The 27,059-nt window shown below is 36.8% G+C and overlaps 1 long non-coding RNA gene across 2 annotated transcripts; it reads left to right on the forward strand.

Moving 5' to 3' along the window:
• Positions 1 to 334: 334 nt before the first annotated feature.
• On the forward strand, positions 335 to 25,568 carry LOC145720819 (uncharacterized). 2 transcript variants are annotated; one of them, XR_014144026.1, is made up of 3 exons: positions 335 to 408; positions 19,554 to 19,609; positions 25,142 to 25,568. It is a non-coding gene; the product is annotated as an uncharacterized LOC145720819 (long non-coding RNA). The 2 variants fall into 2 exon arrangements; XR_014144027.1 differs by lacking the exon at positions 335 to 408 and adding an exon at positions 17,982 to 18,105.
• The last annotated feature ends 1,491 nt before the right edge of the window (positions 25,569 to 27,059 follow it).

The raw sequence follows: 27,059 nt of genomic DNA on the forward strand, positions 1-27,059 counted from the left end.
TGTCACTCTGCAGGCATGCTCGCTCTAGCTGTTAACACCCTCTGATCCTCTCTTCACCTGGCCAACGCCAGTAGACTATTCTCAATCCCTAGGTCAAGTGCCTTGGACAGCATCCATAGTTAGGGCTAGAATCTATGCCCAGAGTTTCCTATTTTTCTGAGAAAATGGAAGCAATCAGAAGGAAACCTCCTTAGACTTGACCACATTGACCACCCCCCAGTATCTGCACCCACATCTGTTTCCTGCTTCTTACCACAGACCCAACTGTTTCTGCTTCGATCTAGAGCCAGCCCCACCGCTTGTGCCTCCGTCCCACCTCTTCTCATCTTGTCCAGAATACCACTCTGGAAACCCTCCCTCTCTTCATCACCAGCGTTTCCTCCTCCACTTGATCCTTCTCACGAGCAGGTACGCATCCTGATATAATTTCTCTCATTCTACAACTATACTGGTCTCTCCATCTTGTCTGCCCTCAGTAGCCACCTTGCTTCTTTGCTCTACTGGAGGCAAAACTCTTTGGAAAAAGTCATCTGTTTTTATTTTCTCTCAACTCTCTGCTCCCATTGTGCCTTAAACTCATTCCAATCTGACTTGCATCTACTGAAGCTGTTCTGGTCAAAGGCCATGTTGCTAAATCCGAGGGTCAGTCCTCAGCTCTCAGCTCCCTGAACTGTTAGAGGTATTTGACACAATCGATCACCCTCTCTTTCTTGTCCTAGTTTTTTGTACACTGCACTGGTTTTCTTTCCACTCTGCTGGTCTCCTGCCTTCTCAGTCTTCTTTGCTGGTTCTCCCCCCTGACCCCACCCACCGGACCGCTTAAGGGTGGAGCACAGGTGTTGGGACTCATCTCTTCTTCATCTACACACACTCTTTTGGTATCTCCAATCTCATGGCTTTAAATACCATCTAGATGTCGAATACTTACAAATTTCTATTTCCATCCCATACCTCTCCCCATACTGTTAAATTCAACTGCCTCCTTGACATTTCCACTGCTTTGTATAATAAACATCTTAAGTCCAGTTTGGAACTCTTGATCGCCTCTTATCCCAAATCTGTTCCTTCAGCAGTTTAATCCATCTTTAGCAATGGCAATTCTGTTTGGTTGCTCGGGCCCAAAACCTTGGAATTATCCTTCCATACTCACACTCATGCCTTACTTTCTAGGAATCTTTGGGTTGATCTTCAAAATATTTCTGGAATTTAGTCACTTTCCACCCTCCACTAATACCATCCTGACGTGAGCCACCATCATTTTTTGCCTGATTTGCGATAATAGTCTCCTACCTGGTCTCCTTTCTTTTACCCTTGATCTCCTACAGTGAATTCCCAGTATAGAAGGCAGAGTGATCCTATAAAACAGATGTCAGGTCATGTCAATCTCATGCTTACCCTCCTGTAATGACTGCCTCTTTTTTACAAAGGCCAAATTCCTTACAGGAGCCCATGACCCTTACACGATCTGGTACCCCATCTCCTGTCTGAACTCTTCTCTGACCTCGCTTCCTCGGTTCCAAACACACTGACTTCCTTGCAGTTCTTGAGGATGCCAGGCAGAGTCCCAGTTCAGGAGCATTTTACGGGTTGCTCTCTCTGCCCGGTGTACTTTTCTCCCGGCCGAGGCTAACCTTTTTTCACCTTCTTCAACCGTTGCTCCCCTTGTTAATGAGGCCCACCCTGACAACCACTCATCTGACTACCGCTCTCCATACTTTCATCCACTCCCCCCACCCTTTTCTAGCACTTTTCACCTTGTAACATGCAATATAAATTATGTATTTATGATGTTTGTTGCTTATGGACTCTTCCCCCCCATTCAAATATAAGCATGATATGGCACAGAATCTTTGTTCTGTTCCCTGCTCTACACTAAAGATCCTAGAACAGAGCCTGACACATAGTAAGCACACAATAAATATTTTTGAATGAAAAGAAGAAAGGATCTGTTACAACAATTCATCCTGTATATTAAATGGACTTTAATAGTTTTTCTCAATTACTCAATTGTTAATTCCTTTAAGGACAGGGGCATTTCATCTCTGTATCCCCATGAGTAAATGATGGAGTGAAATGAGAAGGGAGGGAAGATGGATGTTGAGTGCTAATTACATTACTGCTCTTAACTTTATTCATTATTTGGATGCTTCTTAAAGAGTTTTGAGATTACATTAACACATCCCTGGAGGAAGGAAATTCACATATAGTCAAATAACACTATAGGACACTTTTGTTAAGGCAAAAATAATACCACATTAAAAATATTTGGGGATTTTTCATGCTTACAAGACATTAGACTTATGTTTAAAATTTTTTCATCAATATCAATAATACAATCCAGTAGCTATAGATGAGATTTTACACAAGACAGTCATTAATTTTTCCAGGTATTATCTCATAATGACCTTGAAAATTTTGGTTGCTGTTGTTATTGGACAAAACTTCATAATGCAAAAATATTATTCTATATGTCAAGTTAGCTTTCGATTAAGGTTAATATTACTGAAATAACTACATCTGCTTTCCCCTCACTGTGATGTTTATCACCTAATAAAAATGATAAAGTTACCAAGGAAAGATGTTTAATTTGTTCTCACTGCTCAGTTGTATGTTGCATCCTATTTTGTAGTAAATGGCATAATGTCCCAAGTGGGCTGCCATACTGTCAGATACATTATTTATACATAACATTACTGGTTAATCAATGAACAACAAATGCAGTAGCCTTTTCTTTTCCTCTTTATTTTTAAAGTGATAGCAAGATGAAATATGCAGAAAAATATTCCATTTTTCTGATATTAAATAATCCTTGACGATTTAAAAAAGTAAAGTCTACAAATATGAACATAATAATTAAACCACATGCCCTAATGCATTCTAATGAAGAACAATTAACTAATCAAATCTAAATATGGCTGCTTTTTTTTCTAGCAAGCCATGGTGAAAGTACCTTTCATTACAGATTGCAAACTACTAAATAAATAAGATTTTCCCCCAAAAGGATGTGTAAAATTCATCCTTGAAAAAATAAGTTAAAAGAGTATTAATTGTCCATTTAAAATCATAAATTCCATATCAAACTGTGAGGTATGACAGTAAACAAAGGAGAAATAGCTTTATATGGATCACATGCCTCCTTTTAAACCTTATTGATAGTTTGGCAATGAATCAAAATATGTTCAACTCCAATTCATACATGGATAAAACTTCAGCTCTCTCTGCAGCTCTCTCTACAACTTATATTTTGTGATAATAAGACAGCACAATTGGGCTAAATTTGCCTTGTGTTCAGGCATTCCTCTCTTCTACCAGAAATAGTATTATAAAAGTAAAAGTTTTCAGTGGGGGTGATTACAATAGATGAGATAGCTTTTTTCTAGAAGACAATTCTATTTTGTTGTTGTTGTTTTTTGGTGAAAGGATGAATATGAAATGAATATTAAAAACATAATTACATAATATAAAACATAATACCAATAATTTATTGAGTTATTTAGGAACAAACATATAAACGAATATCCAGCTGGATTTTCATAGTATAGGTAATCTCCTAATCTGATAAGGGTCTTGAAGTGTTCAATTTCCAGGAGGAGGCCATATGCTACAGCAGCACATGTGAAAAAAGAGACAAAGAAATACATATATCATCATTGATAACCGACGTTATTGAGCCCCACTACGTGTAGGGCATTGAAGTCACAAATGCATATTCTCTTAAAAGTGAATTTCAAAAGTCTCCTGATTTAATTAGGTACAATTAAGTATATTAAATAATTCCCAAATGCGTAAACATTTTTTTCCTGTGAGAATTACAGTAGCATTTAGAAGCCCATATTTTTAAAAAAAAATGAAGGAGAAAAGAAAGATGGTTTGTTTTTACTTTAGCTCATTCTGTTGTGTTTTTATTAATAGAAGTTTTAGATCGATACCAAATATTCTGCTCAGTTCCAGTGATTGAATATGAATACATTATGTGCATACAAAAATAGTGATAATCTAAGTTGATACAATAGTTCATTCTGCATTAGTGTCCTAGATGGGACAATGTTAAGAAGCAATTTAAATGAAATTCATTTAAATGTCAGCTCTCATGCTTGTGATTTTTCTATAATTGGTTATTTAATTAAAATAATTCTCATAGTCATTAATTTAGACTAAAACTTGCTGTGCACTGACATGTTTTAATTACATGGTATTAACAAAATTGATATGCTTTAAAAAAGCATGGTTAAATTTTAAACAAGAATAAATTAGAAATCTCATAGATCATCCTATTTAGTGTATTTATGAGAAAGTCGGTCATTTTAAATGTTTATTGCAAACAAAGTCACACCATTATTGTGCACATGTTGCAGTTTATACCCCATATCCATTAGAAAGATTCTATCCACACACAGGGCTCCTTTTCTTGAATGTCTTTAACAATGTATGAAGGAAACTAAATATTAACTGAAAACCACTAAACGACCCACAGATGGATGAAGAGTTAATGTGTATGTGATACGGAAGCTCCTGGAGATTTTAGATAAATAATACCATTTCATACATAACAAGATAACTTTAAATTTATATTAAAAGATTAAAAGAATGAATGATTTTGTTAGAACCACTTTTGTAACCCTCCTTGCAGAGACAAAAGAAATAGGTATATTGCTTAGCCTTATTTTTAAAAAAATTAGTTTTCACATTACATTTGAGGTTATATTTGTGACCAGTCACATTCTCATTTCAATCTTTGTCAAAGGACTAGATAAATATTTTACCCTTTTCAAATCGCAATTACAATCTTTGTCAGGAGTATGAGAAATCAGAATTTTAGTGTTTTCTATGAATTAGAGGACTTCTATATTGCTTTGACCTTTTTAATATTCTGTAATTTAATTGGATGGACAGTCTACTTTTACCCAAGATTGCCAGTCTTCTCATTTAATAAACTTACTGACACAAAGCACCATTTTAAATGGCTGCTTCTTCTTTGTTTCCTGAGTTGAAGTGTTGGGACTGGTTAAAACATTGCTTTTGCCAACTAATATTTTTCCATTTCCTTTTGAGATTTAAAACTTCTTGTGTGGCCAGATGGGCTCCATTACTTCATTTGTATTTTGGATATATGACAGTGGCAAAATCATATTTCCAACCCAATTTCTTCACCCCTCTCTGGCTTCAGTCTAGGGCCATGAACAGAAAAGCCCAAGGTCTGATGCCCAGCGCATAATATATAAGACAAGGGGAGGTGTTTGCTTACACCTTATCTCAGCCCATGTTTACATCTTTTTACACACTGGGCCCAATCAGAGTACATCTCTTCTTTTGGATCATCTTCACTGTCAGGTTGGACATGGCACTGGTGGTGCTAAAGACATGGGAGGAAAAGAAAATAGTATTTGCCATTTTTGATTTTTGTAGCATAAGTTCCATTTAGATCCAGCTAAGTAGGTGAAAACTAGTTTACAGAATGTATTCTGATTCCTCTCTTCATTCTTACAGTGTCAATCCCCGTATGTTTCTTTCTCATTCTAAATATCATAAAACTCCATATTATAAATAGATTGGCAAGAAGAGAAAAGTATTGTCTTGGTTTTTACTACAGTATCAAGATTACAGAGGTAGGAATAAGTCTATATTTTTTCTCTTCCCTGTATTTACCTGTATTTATTGTGAAGTGAACTGATTCAGTTTTCAATATGATGGAAAATAATATACTAACTCGTCGATGAGGAGAAGCTGTTAATTCATTGGCCTATATTTCAATAATATCTGACTTATAATAGTTGCTCATTAAATATTGGTTGAATGAAAGTCAGTGACTGAATATAATGATAATAAGCACAAAGTTCCAATTAAATCTTTTAATGTAGATGAGAGAATACAATTATTTTTGAAATGAGCAGATGTAGAGAGAAGCCCACAAGACCTTAATCTCCATAGATCTATCTTCCCTGACTCACGGTGGAGATGCTCTGATCCAAGTGTGCTGACTCACTACTGAAATCTTTTCATCCCCAGATCTTCTCTGGTTCCCTCACGCTGCTATTAAAATGAAAAGAATCCCCAATTAATCCTTTTTGTAATTTGTGCTTTTTGCACACCGAAATGAATCTCTTAAAGCTTAGCACCAGAATTCATGACAGGCGGTGGAACAGCAGAGATTTGAATCCTGGCTCTGACACCTCTGAGTCCCATGGCCTTTAGCAAATTATTTCTCTGGGAGCTTATCTTAAAAATTGTTATCTCTCCAATACTATCTACCTCGCAGGGTCAATAATAGGTTACTACTATTACCCTGATATTTTCCATCCCTTTATTAAAATTCTTTTGGCAGTCCTAACAGTTTTCCTATCTTCCTTCCATTTGATTCTTTATAAGAATGAAGAAGCTTAGTGGACTGGCTGTCCAGTTGTCATGGCCGGCATTCTAGGATAAGTCCAGATATGCTTAATGGTGCTGTCATGACTGATGGGAGACTCGCTCATGTGAGCCATGATTAAGCACATCATTTGGAAACTACCCCCAAGCATAAAAGACAGTATTTTTCCCCAAACTAGAATACTTCCTTTAAATCATAAGGCCATGGTTTTGACCGGTAATGGTCATGAACAGGCATGAGATTATTGCCACAGAGTATTGAGAATTATTCCGAAGATTATGCTAGATCCTCTAGCATCAGAATCATGCTAGTGGCATTTTAATGTAAATGGGAAATCATAAAGACTGTGCTAATATTCAATAGAGTATCTGCATGGTTATTTGAGGCAGGGGGAGGAATGAATAAACTTCTTTTCCCAAGTCCAGGAATTCTCACACCAGAGACACACAAAATTTAGCCAGATGTTGAGACGTATTGTTGAAAGGATAACAAAATATGTACCCATCCTTATCCATTTTTTTTTTTTGCGGTGAAAATGTTCCCTAAAGTAAAGGAAAATTAATGCTTAATCTTAGTTCCATATCACCTACAATAGGCATACCTCACTTGATAAGGTGACTCTTTAGCAAGTTGTATCTTATTGTAACATAATCATAAGCATGTGCACACTTGGTACAATGTGAATAATTCTTTCCAGTTTATGTTTTGTAATAAAAGACTTTATTATGTTTGATTTTAATAAAATGCATCAGATGATTAAATTTAGTGATAGTTTACATTAAACAGGACCGAGATGTGATATGGATCAGCAGTGAACTGTCATCTTATCCACATATCCACGGGCCTATAATTTTTATCCTCCCATTCTGTGTTCTTTTTCCTACTTTTCCTCTTCCCTTTTATAAATGGTGAGCAGCAGAGATGGAGAGAGATAGCAATAGTGATTAGGATGAGATAACATAATTAACTCTAGTAGCTTTGCCTAGGAAATTTTTGGTATCCTCACTATATTGAAGCGGTGTCAAACTCAGGACCATTACATCTATAAGGTGCAGAGATGCATGTGAAATAGTTTAAATTCAATACCCCACATAACTGATTTTTTAAAATAATTGTGGATAATGGTAAAACATAAAGAGCTTCTGCAGATGGACTCAAATGACAATGTAGTGAAAAAAATGGGCAAGTGATAAGAGCGGATAATTCACAGAAAATATTTGCAAGTTATAATAAACACAGAAAAGATGCTTGATGTCACTAGTAACCTGAGAAATTAAAATCAAAATATTGGAATGACAGTTTCTGACCATCAGAATAGTGAAAATTAAAAATATAAATAATACCTAGTTTTGGTGAGGATGTGAGGAAATAAACCATCTCATTCATTTTATTGGCACTATAGGTGAAAATTTAAAAGTGAGGATATGCTTTGATCTAACAATTTGACCTTTAGGGATCCATTCAACAGAAAAATATTCATCTGTGTGCACAAACATACATGTACAAGGCCAGCCATTGCAGTGTTTTTAGCAACTTTTTATAGCCTCACAAGTAAACAGAGAAATCTTTTTTGGAAGCCTCTTCTATTTATATAACATTGTGAGAAAAAGAACACATTGAGAAGATTAAGTAATTAAATCTGGATTCTTGATTTAGAGGTGAGAAATATTAGGAAAGGCCATGTATAAAATTTTTTTGAAAGATGGCATTAAAAAAATCCCTTGCCCACTAAGGTTTCATTTGCTAACTTCCAGGTGTCAAAGCTCATGGTGTTTAAAATTATTTCTGGGAACCTGGAATTTTCCTCTAAGTTCTATAAATGTAGTTTTACTATCAATAAGGATCTTCTGCATCCCTCAGTTGTGAGTAGTAAAAACATTTGCCGGTCTTACCAAGCAAACTTCACAGCAGTCAGAAGAGAACATTTCCTTCTTTTCCCCTGGCTGGGTGGAGAGGAATTAGTCAGAAACTAATCTATTTATTTATTCAAGAAAGTTATATTACACATGTCTGCATCTGGATGCTCAGGTACACCCTGGGAATACAAAGATGAAGACATAGTTCTGTTTTTAAGACATTCACCATATAGATATATAAAAAATTATATGTGTAATTGGCATGACCAGCACCATTCCTTAAGTATAAAAAGGATCCCATTTTTTTTCAAGTTAAAATCTGCTCACATCCCTATTTATGCAAAATACTTACAATGTTCAATACCTTTTGGGGCCTCCACCCGTGTCCATAAGCAATCCAAAGAAAGGGCTTCCTCAGTCCAAAGGTACCAGTCTTGTTTCCAGTCGCCCATTAGAGAAGGAACTGAAGAACTTTTTCAGTTCCCTGATGAATCCCCTAATTTTGACTGTCATTATTTCTTTCTCCAACACATGATATCACTGTTGAACGTGGGTGGCTCAGCCCAGCTTGAGGAAGGGTATCAGGCAATCGTGAAGGAGGGTAGAAGTCTGGAAAACTGCCATCTCGAAGCTTTGAGAAGGGTTCTATTTTTGTAATAGTTGGAGACTTGAATTCCCATTTGGTGCACGTGATTCCTTTGTTGGGGGAACCCTTTGAGTGGATGTTTCAGTTACTCAACATTAAATTAAAAAATTTGAGGAAATTGTATCTGTGGATTTTCTTAGTTCAGACAAAGACAGAGTTTCTAGTTCAAGGGTGTTCTGCAACTGAGAACACAGACATCCATCTACCAGTTCCAGAAATTCAGGTTTTATTGTTATCTGCTACCACTCTTAGGCACAGAGGGGAGGACAGAGAGGGCTACATGTGGGTGGGTGGCTGTGTGTTTGTAGGGTAATGATTAGGTGCTGGATCTGCTTGTCTGGACTGGGAAGTGAAGAAGGATTCACGAGGCACATTAGCAAAGAGTAGAGTGTATGTTCTACTACATCAGGTTGTCTGAAGGAGATGTCCAGAGGACTTTTAGATGGTTGCCTGGGAATCACTGCAACAGAATTCAAAGTACTAGTCCGTTATGACTAAACTGTAGTGTTCCTTTAATAACTTGGGGCCCAGAAATATTAGCTAATTTATGAGACCACCTAGTAGCCAAAGGCAAAGACCCCATTCAGGGTTGCTAGACTGAGCAAATAAAATACAGAAAACTCACTTGCATTTCAATTTCAGATAAACAACAATAATTTTTAAGGTGAGCTTGGCCAAAATATTGCAGGAGATAGGTTTGTATATTAGAAAACTATCCATTTTTCATCTGAATTTCAAATTTAATTGGATGTCCTCTTTTTTGGCTGGCAAACCCAGCCTCATTATATACTAATTCCCTTCAAAAAGGAATTTCCAGGGTACTTTAGGTTCAGTGGATGGATCCACACAACACTCATTGCCAAACATTTCCTCCCTTATTTTAATTTTGGAGTCTGGAAAGGTAAGCACTCAATTTTCTTGGCCATCTTTTTGCAGGAGTAGCCAAGTGACTCAATTATGGACAATCAGACATATGAATAAGTCCTCTAGGAAAAGCTCCCTTCTAGAATAAAAAGATAGTACTTCTCAAGGAAAAGATTTTTTTTTTTATCTTTCAAACTTTTTCCTGTTTGTGACTCAAAAACAGTGGTTGTAAGTGCAGTAGCCCTCTTGTGATCATGAGGTGATAAGCATGAGGACAAATGTCTACACACTGATGGAGAAACCCTGGGTCCCAGGTGACCTTGAGTCCCTCTTCTAGTCCTGGACTACCAGTCTCCAGACTTCTTGCTATCAGATAGAAAATCTTTTTTTTTTTTTTCAGACAGAAGATAATTCTTATCATTTAAAGGCATTATACTGAATTTTCTGTTTGTAGATGATGGAGATCCATACTGACACCTCTTGGAATGCCTACCAATATCGAGTTTTTTTAGCTTTAAATAACAACAACAACAAAAAAGTAAATAAGTTTTGGAAAGAGAGTGGTAACTCAGGTAAATTAATTTACTTTTCTAGAGATTCTTTGGGGCTGAGGAGAGAGGGCCACAAAAGAAATCTAACGTCAGATTCTTAGAAGCTAGTGTTGAGCCCCTGTGGAAGAAGTTTTTCATGAGAAACTTGGTGAGACAGCTAGTAGGAAAACAGGGTCAAGAACAATGGAGTTGTCTGAGAGACTTTGTGGAACTTTGGATATCCACAGAGGCTGCTTCTGGGCCAAGTGACAGACTGTGGGCAGAGTTAGAGAAGAGACTGTTCTCAGAACCTTTGCAAAGAAAACACCAGTCCTCTGGCACTCGAGCTTGGTAGCTTGGAGTTTCCAGAGGCAGCATCTTTGGTATGACCACTGGCCTTCTCACAAGAGACACCATCATCAGAGGCAGAAGTGGGTAATTCCCCTGCAGGGAATAGACGAAAACATGCTAGAGCCAGGACAAAAGAATAGACACCATGTAGTGAGGAGGCTGACCGGCTGACTTGTGAGCACATGAGAAATGTCCCTTTAGGAACTCCCGGTCGTAACAGGGACATTTTGAAGTGCACTGAGGTTCAGTTTTTCCATAGGTTGAGGAACTTATCCACTACATTTTGTATTTAAGTTCGTGGGTATTTTAGTACGGCCTTTCGATGGGGCAATAATCTTACTGACCCAGGATTTTTAGATTTATTTATGCTCCTCTAAAACGGAGATGCATGTGTGGTGTGTGTCTATATTCCTTGAATAATTTTGCAAATTGCATGACAATCATTTGATGGAGTGCCTACTCCTGTTGCTACCTTAGTTTAGGTGATATTCCTTATTTGAGTTTTGACGTAATTGATCGTTATGCTTTCTTCGTTAAACTTCTTCAAATCCAGACTATACTTTGCTACCAGGTCATGTCAGTTCCATATGTAAAACCTTCTAATTATTCTCTTTTGCCTATAAGGTCCAAGTTAAATAACTTCCAGAATTTGCCTTTTGCTGCCTTTACAACTTGATCCTCCAATATTCCCAAAGTGCTCCCTTGCACCCCAGCTATAAATCTATGCCCTGAACACTTTGTGCCCCTTTTCTCACTGGCAAATTCTTTTCTCATTGCATGGAACTCCATTTTTTCTTTTTGCCTACTTCACTTACTCCCACAGATTTTTCAAACACATTCCCAAAGTGGTTTTCTTTATTAAGTCTTTTCTGGGACTTATCAGGGAGAATTAGTTATACCCAGTGCCATGTTCCTGTAATAATGTGTGCGCATCCCCATACTGAACTCATCACTTGTATTATACTTATTTGATTGCATGTCTCTTCCATTATATCATGAGTTCCTTGAAGGCATCTAATTTGATTTTTGACCTCTTTTTAAAACCAGCTTCTAAATAGTAGGTGTTTAATAATTGTTAATTATATAAATGAATGACTCATACTCTTTAAAATGAGCTCCACACCAAGTCTTGTTATTTCTACAGGCCAAGTATTTCTCAATTTGGTTTGTTTCTCTCCCTTCCAACCACTACTGGTGTAGATGAGAAATGCATCAGCTAGCTTCAAGGTTATTTCCATAGCCAGTACTTTGTCTTCTTTCTATCAGAAGTGTTGTAAAAAGTGAAATTGGGGCATCTGGGTGGTTCAGTTGGTTAAGCCTCTGACTCTTGGTTTTTGGCTCAAGTCATGATCTCATGGGTCATGAGATCAAGCCCCATGTTGGACTCCAAGCTCAGCAGGGAGTCGGCTTGAAGATTGTCTTCCTCTGCCCTTCCAGAGGGCACGCTGGCTCTCACTCTCTCTTGCTCTCTCTCAAATGAATAAATAAATCTTTTAAAAAAAAGTGAAATTATTTGAGCTTACTATGTACCAAGCATTGGGTAGGGGTTCTATATATTTAATCATTACAACTCCATGCATTTGGTACTATTATTGCCTTTATTTTACAAATGACAAAACAGAGGTACATTATCCAGGTAGTTAGTAAAGAATTGGAATTTAAACCCAGGAAGTCTTAACCAAATGGGCTGTACAAGTTCCTGCTGGCAGTTGCATGCCTATGTTTAAAGGTATGATCATACACTGAAGACTCACTGGGCATATAAGGGGAGTCAGCAACATCCATGAGGGGGACTGATCTGCACAATTAGATCAAGTGTCATCCACTGACATAGTAATGGAATAGGTAGAATAAAACTTCAGATGTCCACTTTCAGTCTCTGTGGCAATTGAAAGATTATGGCATCAACAACTTAATTAATTGGATCCAGACTGCCACATTGGGGACCAATCAAGAAATAGAAGGAAAAGGAAATAGAATCAAAAATATAAAAATAAACCCCTCAGTGGAATGAAGAAATAGTGGAATGGATGTGGCCCCAATCAGAGTTACTGATTGAGAAATTATACCAGAATGTAGACTAAAAAGGAATGAACGGCAAATTATGAGTGAAAAGATAAGACAGAGATAATAGATAGATGAGACTGAAGAAAAAAAGAAAGGTCTGAGCACAAAATTATTTTCCAGATTGAAAGAGCAAGTGAGAATTTAGGTATAAAAGACACAATAATGCCAGACAATAAAGTTTTTACAATGCATATTTTTAAAAACCTTCAAGGAAGTACTCCAGCCCAATAAAAATTATTTTGATAAAATTTTTAAGATAGAAGAAAATAAATGATTAGGAAGCTTGCTGAGCAATGAAACATTTTAAACACTGAAAAAAATGTTGCCGTTGTGTATAAGGTATAATGTGATACTTATGAAAGGAATCTTGAAATGGAAATACATATTGTAAGAAAGGAATTAGCAATCATCTGCTTCTAAAATTTTCAACAAACTTCAGTTTTCATACAAGAGGAATGTATGTAAGTTTGCCAAATTATTTTCTTGAGGGAAGTAAATAGTTGGTAATTTAACTCATAATATTAATAAGTAAATATAAATTCAAGTAAATTGTTAAACAACTTCTCTGCATGTTTCTTTTCCTCTGTCTGAAATTCTCCTGCTCAGGGTATCTACATGGTCCATCCTTTCACTTCAGTCTGGTCACGTCTCACTTCATTAGAGGGATCTTTCTGGATCTTCCATTTAAAGTAGCATTTCTCACAATGATCTATCCCTTTACCCTGTTTTATTTTCATAGCACTTCCATTATTTACATATATGTGCGTATATTTTCTTTTTTTTAATTTAAATTCAATTAACCAACATATAGTATGTCATTAGTTTCAGATCTAATGTTCAGTGATTTATCACTTGTGTATAACACCCAGAGCTCATCACATCCTGTGCCCTCCTTAATGCCCATTGCCCAGTTACCCCATTCCACCAACCGCCTCCCCTTATGCAACCCTCAGTTTGTTTTCCAGAGTCAAGTCTCTCATGGTTTGTCTCCCTCTCTGATTTCTTCCCGTTCAGTTTTCTCTTCCTTCCCTTATGATCCTCTGCTATTTCTTATATTCCCCATATGAGTGAAACCTTATGATAATTGTCTTTCTCTGATTGACTTATTTCACTTAGCATAATACCCTCCAGTTCCATCCATGTCGATGGAAAAGGTAGGTAGGTATTCATCCTTTCTGATGGCTGAGTAATATTCCATTGTATATATGGACCACATCTTCTTAAAGATTTTATTTATTTATTTATTTATTTATTTATTTATTTATTTATTTGACAGAGAGAGAGACAGTGAGAGAGGGAACACAAGTGGGGGGAGTGGGAGAGGGAGAAGCAGGCTTCCCGCTGAGCAGGGAGCCCGATGCGGGGCTTGATCCCAGGACCCTGGGATCATGACCTGAGCCAAAGGCAGACGCTTAATAACTGAGCCACCCAGGTGCCCCTAAACCACATCTTCTTTATCCATTCATCTGTTGAAGGACATCTCAGCTCCTTCCACAGTTTGGCTCTTGTGGACATGTATTTTCTTTTTTTTTTTTTTAAAGATTTTATTTATTTATTTGACAGAGAAAGACACAGCGAGAGAGGGAACACAAGCAGGGGGAGTGGGAGAGGGAGAAGCAGGCTTCCCGCGGAGCAGTGAGCCCGATGCGGGGCTCGATCCCAGGACCCTGGGATCACGACCTGAGCCAAAGGCAGACGCTTAACCACTGAGCCACCCAGGCGCCCCTGTATTTTCTTTTTTTACTGGCCTCCCCCAATAGAATTAAGTTCCCTGAGGGCAAGATTGTGTTTATTCACTGCTCTCTCCTCAGTGCTTAGAAGAATGTCTGGCACATATTAAAATCTAAATTAATGTGAATGAACAATATATAAAATGCTCTTATAAATCAATAAGAACAAACAAGTAACCCAATTCAAAAATAAATGCACAAAGACCATGAAAGGGCCATTAAATAAGCATATGAAAATATATTACTGTCACTAATAATCAAAGAATGTAAATTAAGTCAGTACAAAGATATTCCTATAGGTCTATAGCACAGATTTTATATATTGCTAATATTCTTCAATAACAAGATATGGGGAATGTAAAATATATTTTTAAGGTCAACTTGTTTTATGGCCTATCAATATTTCTTTGATCCAGAAAATCTACTTGTCGGAATTTTTCCTATTGAAATATTTTACAATTCTATAAATATATAGATGTTTAAAATATTTGCCACATTTTTGTAAAAGTGAAAAAGAAACTATGCTGATCACATTTTGTATATAGAGATAAAATATAGACAAAGATATACAACTAGATATACAAATATGTTTTTGGTACATAGAAGATGTAAACTTGCTTCTGTGATTATCTCTAGAAGGTAGAATTACATGATAACTTGCTCCCTAGTTTAGATGTTTTTGAAATGTTTGAAATTTTACAATAATTTCTAGCATTCCATAATCAGTAAGAAAATATAAAAGACATGGTTATAATCCTTAAAAGAATTTGTGAACCAGTTTTCCCATCCTGAAGGCTACTCCACAGAGATTCTTTCAGGTTTTTTGGGTTTTTTTGTTTGTTTGTTTTTGTATTTTTTAGACACTACTGAGTTTTATATGCTGGTGTCTCTTTCAGGTTTTTCGTCTACGTTCATAAGTGAGATTACTCCACAGCTTTCCTTTTTTCTTCTGCTGTGCTGGTCCAGCTTGGGTTAACACAGCTATATGTGTCTCAGAAAATAAGCTCCTCTTCTCCGATCATGCCCTGTGCTCTGCTGAATGTATGATGTGATCGTTCGAACCCTTCTTATAAAACGTTTTTCATGCCTCTGTGCCTTCGTTCATGATCTCTCTGCCTGGCAGGCCCTTCACTGTCTTCCTTCCTTCAGCAGCTTCAAGTGATCTTTTGAGACAGAGTGAAACATCCTTTTTTGTAGGAAGTCTCCTCCGTCACCCCGGAGATTTCTTTTTTCTCTGATCCCAACTCATTCTATAAATAATGTTCTTGTCCAAGAGCACTTATCATATTGTAGTGTAATTATTTTTCTGCATGTTTGTCTCTCTCTTCTGACTGGAGACTTTCTCATTCGGCTTTGTGTTAGGAGTTAGTTGGACAGTTAGGTAGTCAGGGCCAGGGTCCCCGACAAGAAAATATGGAGTCAGGACAGCTAAAATAAAACAGCACTGACATCCTGTTTCACAGCTTAGACAGGACCCCACTGACATTCTGCTTTGCAGCCTTTGCAGAAATGACTTCTGCAAAATGTCCTAAAATAAGACCATTAACCACAAAAGCATTTGTCAATATCACGGGCAAGGGGCAGTTAGGACCTAAGCCCTCAGATGTCAGCAAAAAAAACCCCATCAGCACATGGACATTAACCTAATAGACAGACAGATACCTGACCAAAGCCCAGACTGGCATGACTCAGCACACCCTGATTGCTTAAGTTCCACAAAAGAGCTCATAAAAACCCCTAAACTTAGAAACTCCGAGGCAACCCTCTTGGGTCCCCTCCCTCTCCAGGAGCTTTGTACTCTTGCTCAGTAAACTTTGCTTTGCTGCCCACCACTCTTCATCTGATCTACATCTTCATTCTTCCAAGCGGCGTGATCAAGAACCACGGGCACTAAGGGGACACAAATCCTGTAACATTTGCACGTCTAACCCCTGAGTCTGGTTCATCATAGTTTCTCAAACTCAATAGATATCATTTGAATAATGCAGAGATACCCAAGGACCACCTGAGAGTTTACGAGTTAAAAGTAAAAGTTCACCACTTTCTTGCTCATCCCTTTGAATGATTATTTAATTTTCCAGACTGATAAGGTCAGCGGTTACTGTGTTATAACAAGGAGTGAGGTTGGGCTTAATGTCATCTCTGCTCAGCCCTCCTATGCCTAGAGACCCAGAGAGGATTTCCTGTCCCTGCTGAGACATGTTAAAACGTCCTTCATCCTTCAGTTCTTCCTTGTTACATTCAATCTTGCCATTCCGGCTGTTTATTCTTCTGTTTGCCCTTTTCCAAAGGCAAGAATCCTTTATGACTTTTGGCTCCCAGGGCAGTCAGCGTGCATGTCTCTACTTGTCCCTTAAAAGCCGATGCTACTTGGATCCAACCGAGCACCAGGGAATATTTAAGGTTTTTACCGAGTGTCCTTCCGGCGTTTCTGTCTGACCTGCCTCACCCTTGGCTTTAATCCTTCCACACCTCCCCCTGTAAAGCAGGCATCGTCCCAGCTTCAACCTGAACTGAAACGTAAATGTACCTGGGACCTTCAGAAGTGCCTTTGTTATTTACGTGTTTACTAAATTGGAATGAAAAATGTTACTCTTCTAAGGAAAGTGATACCGGTTGTGAGGAAAACACGAGGTCCAACTGAATAGCTTGGTTGATACAAAACCCGTGGATTATCCCGTGGACCCCATGGAGAGGAGAGTCCCCGGCAGAAGAAAATGCTTTCGTGTGTCTCTAAGACACCAGGACAACATCAGAGCGGCTTTGCGTGTGGGACGCCACCCAGCTTGCTTTGCGCCGCGAGGGCGGCCGGAAGCCGGGCACATCCTAGCGCCTCTGTGTCTGCAGCATCCGGAATGCCAGGAGCCAGCACCCTTTCCTTTATGTTTATCTCTTAAATGATTTTAATTGAAAAATCATGCCTATTCATTGTGGAAAATACAGTACAAGGTAATGAAGAAGATAACAGCCCCTCATCATTCCACGATACAGATATAGCCGCATATACTTACATAATTAGCTTGGTTTTGTGTATGATTTTTTTGTTTACCTTTCCACTTAACATCATAATATCTTTTTTCAAGATTTGCTGTAAGTTTTGTCTTCTCTAGGAAACTTGCCCTAAGTGCCTCTCCACCTCGACCCCGGGTAGAGTCCCTGCAACTATCTTTGTCCCCGCGTTGTTCGCAGTGCATTTTTCTATCAAAAAATATATAATAATTTAGTTGACCAATTTATTTTTGTATATGTCTTCGAAGCATTCTCAGTACAAATACCGAGCCCAGGGTCCGGTACCTAATAGACTTTCATTAAGTTAGTCGAATAAATACATGAATAAATAATCATAATTATTTTAGTCACAGGATAAATATCTCTTTGTAGGCACTGTATTAGTAGCTGAATGATAATCTAATGTATGGATGTAACAAAAAATTCATTACTCTCCATTTCTGGAATACTGATGTCGTATCAAATGATTATTGTAAAAAATATCAGCAGGAGATATTTGTCTGTAAATTGACATCTTTGTCCATTTTTCTGATTGCACAATAGAAGAAGAATTACTGGATTGAAAAACATAAGTATTAATCATGACAGAATTATTTTCTAGGAAAGTCTATCATTGCACTCCCAGCAGTGTATAAGCTTCAATTTCACCTCATCCTTGACAACACTGAATTTTATTTATTTAAAGGTATGAGCAAGATTTTTTTTTACACATATACATGTTAATTGACTATAATTGAACACACATACATTTATTTATGGTTTCTAATTATATTTACACCCATGTTAAGAAAAAAATCATGATGTTATTTTAAATTTCATTTTTGGCCGAATTATTAAGCTACCAAATTTTAAAAATTTATATTTACTTTCAAATTATATCAATTTTGAAGGTGGCAGTAGTGAACAAAGTCAAATCTATATGTGTGTGGTTGTGTATAAGTGTGGTATAAATATACTAATAGAAATATTGTTGAGTTCCTGATATGTGCAAATGTGAACATTATGATTAACAAACCAGATAAAGGTCAAAATACAATTAAGTTGTATATGGCAATCCAATCAACGTATACTTGTTTCTTTCCTGCTTCCCTCCAGACTGTCAGCCAATCACACAGTACAACTGCCCTGACGTCGTCTGCTTCTCCTACGTTAAGTTTAGTCTGTTTTGGCCGTTTTGTAAGTTATTGTGATTTGACGGCTCTTGAGAGTTTTGGAAGCATATTTTCTCCCTGCTGTTTAGAGAATTTTTTTTTTTTCCTTACTATTTGATTGCCATGGTAGAAATGTGGTATTTGGAAGAAACAGGGTTTTACTTTTATTTCATTTTATTTTAGTTCGTGAAAATGAAGCCACAATTTCAACATAACATTGGGCATTAGTCTTTTTCTTAAAAGCTGTGGATTGTCATTAACTGACAAAATATTCTGCTGCCAAGATCTTGCAAGCATTCTATCTGTTGTCTGATGCCAAATATCCTCTTTAAATGTTAATGAACAAAGTATGGCATGCATTCTGTTCTTGATAGATTATGCCTATACCTTCTGTGGTCAACAGAAGGGGAATTCCCAGCCCATATGATTTGCATTCTGGCACACTCATCTCCTTAGTACTCACAAGCCAGTTAGCATGTAGATGTATTGCTCAATCTTATTCTTGCAATGAGTAGAACAGCCACAGCTTAGCTGCATCTATTGAACCCAAAGAAGCAATGCTCTGAAGCAATTTCCCCTTATTTATTTGTTTGCCCCCTTCAGGTAAGGAGAGTAACACTCGATTTCACACTTAAACTTTCTTTGGCTAAGTTGAGGTAGTCCAATTACAGAAAGCCTTGAATATCATACCACCTACTGTGGCCTTTCCTCCGTAGGTGGGCTGGAGCCATCAAAGAACATCAAGGTAATGTGGTGACATGATTTGGAGAAAGATTTTGGGGAAGGGAGGACAGTGGAAAGAGCGTGATGAAATACAATCTCTGGGCTTTTGCAATATTTCCAGGCCTATACTGAGAGAGTATGAGCTGATGCATTAATTAGGAAAGGATCTGGGGAAGCTACTCTGAGGCAGAGTGCTCCATAGGCTTCAGGACCGGGCTTTGTCACTCCTTAAAACTTGCTATTTCTCTTTTGTCTGCAGGAGAAAGTCCAACATGCTAATAGAGTGGACAAAACCCAGTGAAGACCAGGTATTTGGTAAATGTCTTTATCAATATCCTAAATTACTCTAGAGAGTATTTGTACCATCCACATTGTGGCTCTTACCAACTGGTTGCTTCAAATACCTGTTGATCTTAAATCATTTCTAATAAACGAATACCCTGAGTTGGCCCTGAGGTGCTCTGGGTCAAGCTGATGTTATTACACATCTTGGATTGTTATGGAATGACAATCTTTTCTGAGCAAGAAATTATAGAACTTGTTAAGACCCACACTGAGACTGAAAAGTCTTTCATTATGGCCCTGTACTATTTAAATCCAAAACTGATGAAAATATTAGTTGATCAACAAATGATAATAGGAAATATATTCTTATTGAAATTCTATGCCCCTCCCCCATATATGGTAAATAGGCCTTTATAAAATACTATACATAAGAAGGAGTACTTTCTAATTTTTATTAGATTTAATCCTGTATTTATACACTAGAGTGCCCTAATTAGAGACAGTGTGTATTAAATTGTCACTATTAAATAGGATTACATTTCATTTAAGTACAAGTAAATGTATTAACTTCTAATCATGTAATAGGCCAGCTCTGCAAATTTAAAACATAGATCCTGAATTTTGTATATAATATGAGAACTTGAATTAGCACAGGCTGAATGGTACATTGTTTTTGTTTTTATGAGCCAAATGTGTCCATTTTTTGATGTTTTTAGTTTTCATGAGGTTTGCATTAATAGGCTCAATTTTAACAAAGTTAACCAAATCCACTACTAGTCAAGATTATTTATAATATATCATGTACAATTCTTAGAGCATTACAGTAGAAATTTGGGTCATCTGTAATGTCATTTAGATATTGGAAGTAAATTATTTAGATGTAAGAGAAAAATGTTTATATGCTTCCAAAGAGTCTGTTATTATAAGAGCTTTTCCATGATTCTAATTATCTATCTTCCCTAATACACTTTACAATGAAATCCAATTTTCATAATTTCAACAGAAAAAAACACAGCACTTTATTAGTGAAATTGAAATGCATTGTATGTTCACAAATGAGAGGAAAAAAACTTATAAAAATGCATGCATAATTTTAAAAAAATCAATTGGTATGGATTTCTCTGGCAATCAAAGGTGTAGTATGAATACTTTATTGTCTAAACTTGAAGGCGTTGCAACCACTGTTGCTAGGGACGCACCATGTTGTCATGGAAACAACATGGGTTTTAAGTCAGAAAAACCATGACCTTGCAACTATAGAATTCACAAATTTGGGCAAGTTATTTACTCCTCTGAATCTGTTTCTATATTAAAAACTGAGTCAATCATACCTACTAGCTAGGGCTATTAAAAAGATTAAAGTTTCCAGTGTATCTAAAATGTCTCACATATTCATAGACACATAGAAATTCCACCAAAAATACTAGTTGCCTTCCCTTCCTTTCCTGCTAAGAAATAAAAGGCAGAAATTATTTGTCTTCTGAGAGAACTAATGATTGGTCAGATACCAAGACAAGACAAAATATAAATGGGTTTAGAATTTGTCCACATACGAAAGTCAAACATGGACTCTAGAATGTTGCATAACACCAACAAGTATGACAATGTAGAAGCTAGAATGACAGAGACATGGGTCCCAGACCTACATGTCTACTACTGAGATTCATAACTTTGAGAAGATGGTGCATTTCACAAATTTTTGGTGTTTTCAACTATAATGTGATAAAATGGAGGTGTTGAGAATAAAGTTCCTCTTTCTACAGTAAAAATTAACACTTTCTTTTTCTTTTAGTCAGAAGAAAGTTCTAGAAGATCTGAGTAACAGGAAAAGTAGGATTTTCTTTCTTAAAGAATGATAGCTTATTTTCCTTTTTGTGTTTCCTCTTTCGATAGGCTTCTTATTCCAATAAGAATAAGAATGAAGTGATAAATAATTTTCTTCCTCACCTCACAGATTTCCTTCTCTTTTGCTCCTTGGGGTCTTTAGTTGACTTCCTAATATCCCAAATTTAATAAAGCATTTCTTTTCAAAATCCTTTCACAAAGATCACAACAAAGCTGACATTTTTAAGGTAAGTATACACATTCTATATATTCTTTCAATTAATTCCTCTTCCTGGTGTTGTTCCCCACAGCTGGCTTGTTAACTGTGAGCCAAGTATAAACTTTTAAGGCACAAACTCCTCCACAGGCCTATATGTATATTGAATGGGTCAAAGTATTGGATGATAATAAGTGCATTTATAAGCATTATTTCTATAGTGAAAAAAAGGTTAATTTGAAAGTCATTCCTCCATTCAAGAAGAACAATTTTCTCTAGTCTTCTGACTATTTATAGAAAGACCTTTACATGTGCAAACTAATTAATAAATGGGATCAATTTCAAGGTATTTTTTCTGGTTCATCACCACTTAATCATTCAATTTAAAAAACATTTTAAAGGCCAAGTCTAAAATAGATTTGCACCCACGCCCCCAGTGTGAATTTTTCATTCTTTACAACATGCAGTAGGTACTGTATAATGACCTTTTCTCTGTTTGGAACAGGGATTAGAATAATACATTTGACCCTTTACAGTCACCTGGGAGAGATGTTAGTCTCCATGTTCAATAAACTGAAATATGTCTCAAGTGTCCCAAGGTTAAGGCCATGACTTTAAACTATTTAACACAGAGTATCATACTGATTCACTTAGACTCTCAGGCTTTTAAAAAAATGATTGGCCTGGATTTTACGTACTTTATCAGAACAATTTCTTCTCTTCATACAATTAAAGCAAATATTTTACATTGCAAATAAAGCAAGTTAACCTAGATGCATTGTGCATTATAATAAAATTTATAGCTGCATAAATAGCAGTGTAAACTTACAGAAAGACTAGTAATTATAGTGCCATTGATGGTCTTTGTTGCTTTAATTCTGAAGCAGCCAGAATGATTAAACTGAATCTTAATCGACTTCTCCATTAAAAATGCTGGCAGAGGAGCTCCTTTAACCTTTCCCATTGATTGAACACAACAATCACCATTCAATTATAATGCAAAAGAACATTTGTTATAATGTAGAAAAGATGCATGAGCCATTTCCTTTTACTCAAGACAATCAATGAGATGACTCCTACTTCTGCAAAGGTGAGAATGGTCTACCTGGGAGTCTGATAAAGTCAAAACCAAACAGAAACCTCCCCACCACGCAGAGGAGTGTACTGATGAAACTAATCTGGAACAGATTCATTAAGAAGAAATGTATTTTCTATTGCTATTTACAATGGCCACATCTGTCCTTGATATATTGTTTTTCTTCCTAGGTTTTCAAAGTACTTAAATTACCATGATCAAAGGTTTAATGGTGAATTAATGAGGGTGGTTACTGGGCCCGTTATATGTGTTCTCAGTGCATGCGTAACAATACAAATCAAGGCAATACTGGTAATTGGAATAACAGAATTTTAGACTAGAAGAAGCCTTTGAGATTAACTTTTACTTAAGGTCAGATAGCTAATTGTCACAAACCTTGTACTAGAATTCAGGTCAATCAATTGCCCATGCAACACTTGTTGCATTTGTCACTTCTGAAGTATAGTTTGTTTTCAGTTATGTTTTTTACTTGATTTTGTAATTATACAGAGAATTATACAGGTCATGTACTTACATCATGTATGTATAATGTATGACTAACTCTGCAAGGATAGCAGTGTTGCTCTATGTACATAGTGGTGGCAGATTAAACATGGCTGTAGGTTCTTTGCTATTCCTCCCATTGAGAGGTGGAGTATGATTCCCCTCCCCTTGAATCTGGGCTAACTCTGTTTGTCGACAATAAAATGTGGTAGAAGTGACATTCTGGAGATTCAGGTGCTAGGTCTTAAGAAGTATTGCAGTTTTTGTCTGTGCTTCTTGGAACATTTGCTCTGGGGAAGCTAATTGCCATGTAAGACATATGACCACCCAGAGACCACTATGTTATAAGGAAGCTGAAGCCACTATATGGAGAAGCAGTAGAGAGAGAAAAGCCCAAAAACCTCCACTGACCCAGCCATCCCACACCAGGAACCAGACATAAGTAAAGAAGGCATCATGGATGTTCCAGGGCCAGTGGACAGGATGTGGAGAACTAAGGAAACCTGTTGACATCTAGAATCAAGGCCTTAGACATATGGCTTTAGTCGAATTCTGACAACTGCTGAGGATGGGCTTAATATTCCTCAGCTTGACTGAACTTAGATAGGTTTCTTCCTGACTATATGCGCACGCCCCTGACCTTCCTTTCCTTGGAGCAATTACTTCAGAAAACTTGCAGTCATAAATTCTTTGTCTGCCCCTTTGAGTTGTAAATCTCCCAGCCTCTTGCCAGTTTTACAACCCAGGAATGCCTTTCTCAAGGACCAGGGAGCCATCCTTTCAAAATGTACACATCAAGAATGATAGAGCCCCTATCTTCCAGTCTCTTTTGGGAGGGTAACTGCCTAACTTAGCAAATGCAAATGGCCTTATCACATTGACCAACCTCGCCTCTAATGTTCTCCAGTACTTTCAGCTCAACTCAGCATTCAAAATCCCTCCCACCTTTTGTTTGAGTGGAGTTAAGTTTAATTTTTCTTCCGCATTGCAATAGTCTTGAGTAAGGTTTCCCTTGCCTATCTGGTGCCATTTTCTTTGACAAGGCCAATTCAGTCATTAGTTCCTTCCTATCTGAGGTCCTAGGCATCAAGAATCAGGGATGAGTCATTTCTGCAGTGCGTTGCTCTAATTCCAGACCCACAAAATCATATGCACAATAAAATGGGTGTTGTTTTATGCCATTAAAGTTTTTATATAGTTTGCTATGGAGCAATTGATAACTGGAAACCCCCTCCCTATGGATAGATAAATAGATGTGTATATGAATATATATATATATATATATATACACATTTATAATGCATGTAGTTATACATTATACAGATATAGATAGTTGTGTGTAATATATAACTATCTATTGAACCTCAATTTCTAGCTGCATTCAGAGGGGGTTAGAAGTATAAAGTTCATGTTACTAATTTACTTTGGAGCCTACACTAAGGTTCAGTGCATTTTGTTACTTAGGAGAACGTGTACAACTCTTCACTTTAAGCACTTTGAATATGTGTCTAATCATAAAACTAAAAGATTATTAGACTTATAATTATTTTGTGTGTCCTTAAGCAACTGCTTATATGTAGCCAGCCCCATAGCTCCAGATTACCTCTTTTAAATGTCAGCTTGAATGTACAACTGATAGCAATTAGGATGTTTTTAAAGTAAATAAGTTGTAGTCTATTGAAATAATCAACAAACATGGAGACATAAGGTGAACAAAAACAAAACAATCTTTCCTCTGAAAAAGCCCTGGTTATGAAATGGCAATCTTTCCAAATTGAGGGCTACCAAATTTTAAATTTTTGCTTCAAAAGAGTGAATCATTTTTTAAAGCTGTAATGAAACTCCCAAGAAAGGAATACTTTATTAGATTGAAATATTTTGCTGTATTTCCAAATTAACATGCAAATTTTTATGAAAATAAAACAATTTTCTTTTTTTTAAGGGTTTTATTTATTTATTTGAGAGAGAAAGAGCATGAGCGACAGGAGGGGCAGAGAGACGACAAGCAGACGCCGTGCCGAGCATGGAGCCTTACGTGGGCTTGATCTCACGACCCTGACACCAGGACCTGAGCTGAAATCAAGAGTCGGACGCTTAACTGACAGAGCCACCCATTATTTTCAGGCGTCCTGAAAATAATTTTCTACAGAAGGAAAACCTAGAATATCTCAATATAACACCAGCCCAATTTGGCTAGAGTGACCAGTTACTTCTGAGAAACTTTTATGCATGGAGTCAGTTTTAGTATTCATGTTTGTCAACCAAGCCCTTTCAGAGGGTATATCTAGAGGTCTCTTTCATGTCTACATCTATATCTTATTTGTAAGGGGGAAAAAAGTCATGAAGCATAATTTTGAGTATAAGGTCACTAAAGTATTTCTCCTCAAGACATTTTGCTGAATCTGCTTGCTTTTTATTGAAAATTATAACATTTCATGTATAAATCTCTAAAGTATGGCTTTTATTGGTTTACTTATTTTTCATATACTACATATTTATATTATGCCTAATTAATAATTTTTCAGGTCATAAAATAAAAACTGCTGTTTTGTTATATTTTTTGAAAGTATGTTGACCATAGAATATATATGCCCCACAATTAACTTTTGGGAGGGCAAGTATCACAAAAAGAATACCCCAAATCCTGCTATCATGGTGGACTACAGTTCCAAAATGGTTAGGGATATGTTTGCAAAAAGAATGGCTTAGCTGGAACATACTGGACAGATTATGTACCTCATCAGACTCAGGGTGACTTTGGAACCAATCAAGGCAGGCTCTGGGCACAAGGACTTTATGGCAGTTCTCTTTGTTGAGTGGGAGGTGAACTGATAAATTATTTTCTGTGGGTTGAAAGATCTAAAAGATTGCCCCCAAGCTTAGGAAACAGAGCAAGCTTTGTCTGGTATAATAGGTTCTGATTGTATCATTCGTGGAGCAGAAACTTTGATGGGTGATTGCCCCAAGAATTAAAGCCCTTCCAAAGTCAACCTTCTTGCACCACTTTCCACTGATAATGGCCGTGAATATATAGATGGGCCATTTAGTGACAGGGTTGTGCTTTTGGCTTCCCACTATTGCTTAGTTTTATGATATATCCTAGAATTTGTACATTCTGGTTATGCTGACTCAACATGTGTCTTTCTTTATGCTGTTAGAATGACAGTTATAATAGTGGATGGGATTTAGGTTAGACTTTCAAAAAACCTTTTTGATTATTAAGTGAAAAGATTGTTTTAAAAATATATTGATATCCCTTTCTCTGAAGGGTTTTGTCTAGGTTAACTCTTTCCTGAAGGAGTTTAAGTGACTCAGAGATCAAGTATTTCATCACTTTGCACAGACAAATAAAAATAAATTCCAGCTAGACAAAAGACAAAGTTCTTTGGCCTCCAACTAGCTAAACTGGGAACCAGAAAACCAGCCTCTGAGTTACAAAATCTGACTCTTAGTGATTGCTGATAGCTTTAAGATAATCTCTTAGAAGGTACTTATATTTCAAATGTATATTGTTTTTGTACTTTGTTTTGGTTAATATTGTCATTTTCCCTGAATTCTTTATATATTGGTCTAATTTTTTGATGTATTAGATAGATTTGGAAGCCATGAAGTCTTGGAGGACATTAAGTAAGTTACTTCATGCATTTACACATTCATTTATTAAATTAACATTTGTTATGTCAGAAAGGACCAGGTCTGAGAAGAGCATTGAATTATCAGTTGAAAGAGTGCTGGGTAAAAACAGGAGAATATCACATGGAGAGGAAAAAAATAAAAGCCTGTCTTGGAGATCAGGAAGGTTTCTTGGGGAAAATGACAGCGAACAAGCAAGATTCGTGAGAATTAAACTTAGGAATTTG

This window comes from Leptonychotes weddellii, chromosome 3, assembly GCF_054177405.1.
Source record: "Leptonychotes weddellii isolate Sample4059 chromosome 3, ASM5417740v2, whole genome shotgun sequence".
Lineage (NCBI taxonomy): Eukaryota > Metazoa > Chordata > Mammalia > Carnivora > Phocidae > Leptonychotes > Leptonychotes weddellii.